Source organism: Magallana gigas, chromosome 7, assembly GCF_963853765.1.
Source record: "Magallana gigas chromosome 7, xbMagGiga1.1, whole genome shotgun sequence".
Lineage (NCBI taxonomy): Eukaryota > Metazoa > Mollusca > Bivalvia > Ostreida > Ostreidae > Magallana > Magallana gigas.
In genome coordinates this window covers 50,483,826-50,492,725 of record NC_088859.1, presented here as the reverse complement: position 1 = coordinate 50,492,725, position 8,900 = coordinate 50,483,826, and positions in this window count along the sequence as shown.

Below are 8,900 nucleotides of genomic sequence, written 5' to 3'. Positions count from 1 at the left end.
GCCCATCCATTATTTTCATCTTCATTAGAAAAGAACAAATGGTTACAAACAAAGATGCTTTTCCGCTGCAATATTTTTTCAAGAACAACGATAATGCTTGTATCCCCATAATAATAATGTGTCAGAACTATGGCAACTGTTTGAAAGCTTTCGTTTACCGGTATTTACTTGTGTCGAAAAAAAACAATCAAAATTGGTGTAGATTTTACATATAATTCATATAAGAAGGGGCACCAGAAAATAGTTACTGCATATCATCCTTTTGGCAAGACATTTGTAATGATTAACCAAAATTTCAGCGTCAGTCGTAGAATTATAAGGAAGATACAGACCTTGGTTTGAGACACATTTTTGTTTAAATGAATTTCTTACATTCAACTTAAGATTTTTAAAATTGATATTTCCTATTCAGCATTTAAGATATAAACAAATTAAAGCATGACCTCAGCTCTTTGTACAAACATAGTATTGTGCACAAAGATCTGTATCTTGCTTATAACTCGAAACTTGACTCTTGGATAAGCCAGTAAATTATAGAAAATTGTAAATAATTAAAACAAGAAAAAATGCACTTAAACAAAGAAACAGCACAATTTAGTTTTCATTATAAATACACCTTTATATTTCTAGCAGCGGAAATTATCTCCCTTTAGACTGAAAATGCTGAGCATCTTAACAAATCACGTTGCATTATTCATTATTAGAGATCGTACCGAATTCGAATGAATAGTACAAATGAATTATATTTTATAATATGCTGTTAGAGCGTCAGGTTTTGCTCATTTTGCGCAGGTAAACAATCAGCTGGCTATGTTTGAATTGATACGTAAATATTCCAAAATACAAGCGATAGTTCCCCTCAAGTTCAAAGGAATAATTAACGAAAATGAAACTAAAATCAAAGCAAGCTAAACCGTCATAAGTGAACATGTCAACGCATTGAAATATTAAATCTCAATGTAATTCACAAGATCGGCACAACTACATTATGCAAGTTTCATATATTTCCTTCCAAGTAAACTGTTGCACAACAAGCAAATTCATCTTTGTCAGTTTGACACGTTTTCGTTCGTCGAACATGGCTGCCTGGTTTTTGATGGGATGGTGTTAAAGTAGTCCAGGACATATGTCGAATCTACACTTTTGTCGAAGGAAAATCGGCGATTTTAAACTTATTAGTGTTTTATATGAAGCAGAAATTATACAATCGACGAAACTTTTTGATATCTGATTAATGGTATTTGAAAAAAAATAACTGACAAATAGACGCGAAATAGAAAATTGGGACAGCGCGTGACATATGGCCTTGACTACTTTTACACCGTCCCGTTTTCGATATACGAAATACCGACCCGAAGTTATAAACTGATCGACCCCCATTCTGTCTTTATTATTATTCTCGTAAATTACTCAAATTTGAAACTAAATTAGCCCATGATTTTTGCAATTTATATTTTCCTTTCCATAATGAATATTTAGGCTAAACTACGTCGAATTTGACTTAGTCGTTTTTGAGAAGATTTAAAAAAAATGCAGCCCCCTTTTTCTACAGTTTCGATGTTTTCTCCGCTTTGAATTAAGATCGGTCTTTCATTTCTGCAATTTATATTCGTCGTATATTCGTCTTACCATAAGGATGCTTTGTGCCAAATTTGGTTGAAATTGGCAGGGTGGTTTTCGAGATGAAGTTCAAAATGCAGAAGTTTACAGACGGACGGACGGACAGACGGACGGACAGACGGACGACGGACAAAATGTGATCAGGAGAGCTCACTTGAGCTTTCAGCTCAGGTGAGCTAAAAAAACATGAATATTTTTAATTCTAAAATTTAATTAATGTAAATGTCTTATTTTATTCCAATGCTTAATTCTGCGATTCCGGTGTTTTGTATCAAATCGCTAGAATATGAATTTGCAAGATTCATTTTTGTTACAATTTTGCGATTTTACGCGGACATTAATTCCTCGCGTTTTATAAGGGATCACAATATTTTAAAAACGAGAGTATTGGTATTCATACCCTTTAAGCATAGAACCTTCAATTTTCAAATGAGAAGTAAACTGCACTAGTGAAGGACCATGATATTATTTCGCCTCTACATAATATACCTTACTTCTGTCCTTGAAAGTCAATCAGCGGGTAAGACGTATAATAGATTGCATGTAACGTAAATAGTATATAGATATTATATTTCTAAAAAAATAATTTATTGTTTTTTATCCTTACATAATTCTAACCTATACATACATGTACCAATTTTAAGTTACATTGATAAATCAAGTCATTATTAATTACACATGGTTCTTGTTTTGTTTGGCTGAAAGGATCTTATATGTATAGATTTAAAAGAACATATTAATTCTTAATTAACTGGTCGTGTGAATTCCAGGTAGAAGCTCTAGAACTAGAAGTTCTCCTAAACAGCCAGGGATGCATGGTTCGCAGAGTGTACGCGATTTCTATATCTATATTTACTAAAGTTTATTGGCATGCAACATATTTTCTTTCGACCCCAATTACCTGAAATTTAAAATGGAAGTTTTTGCTTGGGGTATTTTCAATACAGGTGTAGTTTTGTTCGTTTAAAGATTTTAGTCCCGAATTACAAATTCAAACTTAAGGTCATCTTATTTCAACATTTTGTATTAATTTTGATAACAACTCTCTCAAAAATGGGGATTGTCATTACATTTATTAAATTGATATACACCAGATATAATACATTAAATTCAGTTAATTTTAAGATCGTGACTGATCGGTGTTTAAACTTGGCTTCTGGAGAAGCCTTTCTTTCATGGGTGAATGCTTAATAAATGTTAACGTAAGTTAGGTTATTAATATTCATAAAAATCATGAACCTCAACAAACAACCGTCTTGTATATTAAACTTCTTGCTTCAACAAATTGGCAAGTTAATAAAATGGGTTTTATAAATAAAATGTATAAATCAAGCCAATTTAAAAACTTCGGAATTGAGAGAGAAGGGATTAAGGATTTTATATTTTGTTAATATTGGCATTGAAGGGTGAAAAGATATGTAGGGACACGATGAATTTTTTCATCTATTTGCTTAACAGTACGCATTTTTGTTTACACTTTAAGTAATTAATTTTTCTAAAAAAAAAATGGCACCTTTTATATTATGATACAGAACAAAGTACAGGGGTAATGAAATATTGCCCAAATTCTTAAATAATGCGGCATAAAAATATCAATATAAAAAATTTCTTTTTCCAGACTTGGCTTGAAAGAAACATTTTGATACATTTTAACTACCGATTGAGGCATGTGAGGGAGTAAATAAGAGGTATTGAAACTTCGTTAAACATTGAGGGTTAGGTGGTTGTGTAAAAACAAAAAACCCAAAAGACACGATTTCTTGGGTAAACCAGTACAGGCCAGAAGTGTATACCTTCGTGTAAGGACGCTTTGCTTGAGGACAAGAATCATTCGCTCTGTGTTACTCGAGACTGGTGCCACATAAAATCAAAGTACTGAAGAACTGACGGGAGTGGATTTTGTCGATGTTTATTTATTTTAAAATCAATATGATATGTTATTTTGCATGACGAGTACATGTAGTTTCTAATTTGAATTATGCACATTTTTATAATATAATTTTTGGACTTTTTCGACAAGAATGTCGAGAAGCCTCCATATAAATCATGTTAAATAATATTTAAAGATAAAATTAATTCAATCAAACTATGTATCAGTAATAGAAATATTTCTCGAAAATTGTATGGATCCGAGCAATATTGAACTCTAGTCTCGTTCACCCAAACGCTCGACTGACACCGTATATCTCCCACAAGGATTTACGGAGACAGCCGAGCGTCGAGTTGAACGAGACTATATTGAACTCTGGCGTAGGAATACATACGGCTACAAAAAATATTTAAATTGTTCGTACTATTTAAAATCTGACTATTTTCAAGGTATTTATAAACAAGTTTCCTTGAAAAACAATGCTTTAGCATACATTACATCGAATTTATCAATTATTTTCAAGAACTAATTCTTGTCAGCAGCAATGATTTGTGCTGAGGTCCAAACACTGTTTCACTTTCGGTTTTTCTGAGTAATTGCATAGGAGAGTTGATTAAAATCAACTCCCAAAAACTGTTGCGTTTACCTTTCCAGAACATCTGTAGAAAATGTGGTTGAATGTACATTGATTAATGAAAGTGTTCGAACGCCTCGTAAAAATCCTCTACATCTACAAACATCACTCTTCCTGTTATTTCTGTTAGAAAAACTAAGGCAACGAGTCAAAGGGTTTGTGTAGCATTCCACGTGCAGCATATGCAGACATTATAATACAGTAAGGTGCGCTAGCGTCAGATGGGGTCAAGGGTTGTGTTTCTCATCTGAGAGACAACCACTTGCGAGTAGGGTATGTTATTGAAACGTCAAAAAAACCGTAAAGTTTTCCCAGAAGTCAATCAATCCGGTTTAACTGAAATACCAGTTTTGCAAATTGTTGCTTGCTATGAAAACTTTTCTTTACGATTTTCTGCCGTTATATCAAGGGTTTCCCCATACCTAAAATTCCCAATTCATCGAAAATCACTCTACTGTTTTAACTGCTAAAAACTTTTTTTCTGACTGAATAAAAGATACAGCCATTCTTGTTGTCGACCATCTCAAAAATCCCTAAAAAGAAGTACAAATTCAAAGCAGAGCAACACTGACGTCTAAAAAGATAAAGGTAGGATCAGGTGCCTTGAAGGAGTGAGAATCATTTGCTGACCGGTCGCACCCGCCGTGTGATCCTTATCGAAATTGGGCATGTATTTGCATAATTTTCTTATCCAGTCTAGATATGCATAGTATTATAGCATTTAAAACTAGTATTCTATTTCACCAAATGTACTATTATTGTTATAAAAGTTAATTATAAATGTAACTGTATGACATTGTTTTATATCATGTATACAACAAGGAGAGGACAGAAATGCACCAATCAAAAAGGGATATTCCAAATTGCGAACTGTCTTTAGCAGTTTGTAGAAAATCAGAAGCAGAATGTAGAGAGATATATCAATAAATGAGTCAATTTGTCTTTTTGGTTGAATCGGTAGTAAGCTAAGACGTTGAGTGATCAATCGGACGCGGGTGATGATCACCAAAAAAAACCCAAAACAAAACAAAACAAAAAACAGATTAGTTATAAGCAAAAATCAAAGCCACATTGACTGTGATCAATAAATCCAATATGGCAGCGATTGGTACTTTGTGTATTTTTAAGTAGGGGTTATTATTTTAATATAATTGCATTTTCTAGTGTCTTTGCCTGTGATAACACTACGTATCGATTTTGTACTATATAACCCATAATACAATTGACGCCAAATTGAGGCGCCAGAGGGGTTTGCTTATTTATATTTAAATATTTAATCGTACGATGGCTAAAAATTATATAAATATAAGTAATAAGGAATCATTCTTTGAATATTATGAGGTGATAATTTCGGTCGGGGCGTGATCAAATCTATCATAAAGCCCTTCGGGATTTATTGGATTTGATCACGCCCCGACCAAAATTATCACCTCATAATACTCAAAGAATGATTCCTTATTCCTTATATAACACCACGAGCTTGTGAACAGAACAGGAGCCTCGCCAAATTGACAACAAGCTGTGCTAATTTTTTAAATAAATAACTGACAATATTCTATAATTTTATCCTGTTTTCAATATGTAGGGCTACATTTTAGTATCGAAAAACCATCTTAAATTTTATCATCTTTTCTATAATTTGAAGGTCTTACACCGATGACAATTTTCGTTAAATGTATCACCAAAGAAATGAATTGTAAAAGGACGTGTATACATTAACTGGATAAGCAACTTCTTTACCGCCATGTATACATTAATTTTATCTCCGAAAATATCATGCACGTTTAAAAGAATTCGCAAATTTTGCGTTATCCTCCAACAGTAAGGACCAAATCGCGTAAAACATCCGTACAAACAAGAGATATCAACATAAGAATTTGCTTGTCAGTCGTTGTGAAATAAATGTCAGTGTACAGGGTATAGTTACAAGATTTCTGTGAATCAGAATGAAAATCTTTTAAACCTTATACTTGGTCAAACAGAGGTAAGTCTTATATCTCCCTGGTATTGCAAATGCAAAGTAAGTGCTAGAACTGTTGGGTGCTGTGTCCATGTTGCTTCTGTCTTATGGTATTTAGGTTATGCTCGTAATCAGCCATATGCATGCACAATTATAGTTCTGTTTAAAAATCTACAAAATCAAGATGCCGCAAATACAATTTAGTAAATATTTTTAAACAAGGTATCGTATTCATGACTGCAAACTTCGAGGTGATATGCTGTTTCATCAATATGTTTAAAAATTATGACATCTAAAACCTAAATTCTGCAATTGTTTCGACAACATTACAACACCGTTAGATGCCCGTGGTTCTGTTCAATGTGTTAATGAAGGAATTTCAATTAGATGAACTTGCATATTATATGTGACTAACCCAATGTTTAATCGACATATATAAAATGACGACAGTGTGGGAATAAGATATTTCAGTTTTAAGTGGAAATTATAATGAATATAGAGTCAATGTCAAAATTTACACTCGTAAACACCCGTCCAATTTTCAAATCGTCACAATAATCACGTTTACAATAAGTGGACAATTTCTACAGACATTTCTGAATGTCCAATATCATTCTATGACAACAACAATTTACCGTTCCGCCAATTTAATTGTTAAAGTAAAGAGAATATTTTGAACTTTTATTTACTTTATGTTCATATTTTAAGAAAGACGAAACGTAAACAGAAATATAGCTCTGTTCAGAAGTTTAGTACTTCAGAAAAAAATCTGCATAATCGACAAACGCGGGCTTTGTATTTTCTGCAATATCTTCTACCTTTATATCCCAGGTGAACCAATCTGATTAAACGACGCGACATATCATATAAATGGGAGCAGATTCTGATTTGAAGGAGATCACCGTGTGAACAAACAATTATAATATTTACAAAAATTGTTATGTGGTGTAAGCAGCTTTTTAGGAGCAACCCGTTCACTTTGTGATCAAAGACTCGTTCCATTAATGCTCAGCATTATCGTTTGAAGATTGTAAATGGCATTGCTGTTTTTATGTTATTTTTAATTTTAAACCGGTTTTTAAATATACAAAAGGAGACCATTGCGAAATAGGACGATTTTTCTGCTTGTTTAACCTTGAATTTGACTCAGAAAATAGATGTCTATGCACATATTTTTTTTTTAATTTATACCTTGCTCGGAGCCATAATTTCATCTATACAAAAAACTGTATATTTATTGCGCACAAACTGTCGCGATTGTTAAACTATTAAGGAATATATTCTGTAAATATTTTCATACCAAAATTTTTTTGAGATATTTTACTTCTGATTCACCAATTTACTTGCCGTGAACGTGTTTCTAACCGACCTTGGAAATTTAAGTATGTTAAGTAAATTCACATCGGGATCAAGAGTCGCCATTTTTACATGTAAACAAACCAAACGTGCTGGTGAGGGTTTATAAAAGATATTCAGAGACAAGTAAAGTGATGACATGTAAAGAGAAATGCTACAGGATATTTTTGGCAATAAAATATTTACAGAATATTTCTATATTTTGTTTAATAAGTCAAACCCGTGCGCAACGTTTTTCTGCGCAATAAATAAAATTATACGTTTTTGAATCGTAGAAACTATAGCCGAATTTCCCGTGGAGCTACAATTCTGCAGCTATGATATACATGCACCTAAAATTGCTTTGAACATTGAATTTTTTTTAGTTTTTACCATTAATTTTCTTCAACTGAATACTGTTTAGAATAAAACGACTGTCGGTTAAGGCGAGACCACCATCTCGGCAAAGGAAAATTTCTTGCGTCTTTAATTTATTTGATGAGCATTTACACAATTTCTATCATTTAATGAACCACACAATACAACATTATTTATTACATACTTAGTAATGAATACAGGTTGTTTTTTTTTTGCATATGTGATACATATGACATCACAAAACTCGTATCGGCCTCCGGGGCTGATACAGGTTATTAGCCCTTGGGCTGCACGGATCCGGATCACACCCCTTGCGGAACTCCTCTGCCTTCTTTCGTTTTGGCATTTGTGCATGTTTACAAACGAAAAAATAAAACATTTGTTAAGTCGAAATTTTTAAGTGCAATTTAAAACTACAAATGCTAGCAAATGTTTTGGAGAAGTTAATTTGAAAACGTGGGGAAGTTCTGGTTCTGTAGCTATATGTTTGGTAAAATAATAAAATCTCAAATTTTGATTTAATACATGTACAGACTACTTTCAAATTATATTCAAAATCGATTTGTGTGTTTTTTTAAATTTCATTACTAAATATGTAAAAAAAAATATTTTATTGCTAAATATAATAATAGATACCCTTTTTCCGTATCGCAGCCTCTATCAGCCCTCGACCAATACAATCCCTCTGGACTTCGGCCCTCTGGCTGACATTGGAGTCTCGGGCTGATACTGGCTGTGATATGGAAAAGGGTATGTATCATTCTCTATTTATTATACTTTCATGTTAAATACTGAAATCTGATTGGTTAAGAGGCAGTTGATAATCAGTTCTATTACCTTCAGTGTTAACAACACACTTAGCAACGGGTAACGCAACGAATTGTTACATGCGCGTAAATTATGCGCGTACGGTTCGCCGTAGAATTCAAGTCATTTCTATATAAAAGCAGAAAAAAATTCTCTAAAATTAAAACATTCAGTATAATAAAATAAATAGTGCCTGTTTGGTAAGATAACAGTTGAAATTGACACCCCAAGGTAACCATTGTCAACCGACGCGTCCCAAACAGGCACTATTTATATAATATCATTTTCATAGCACA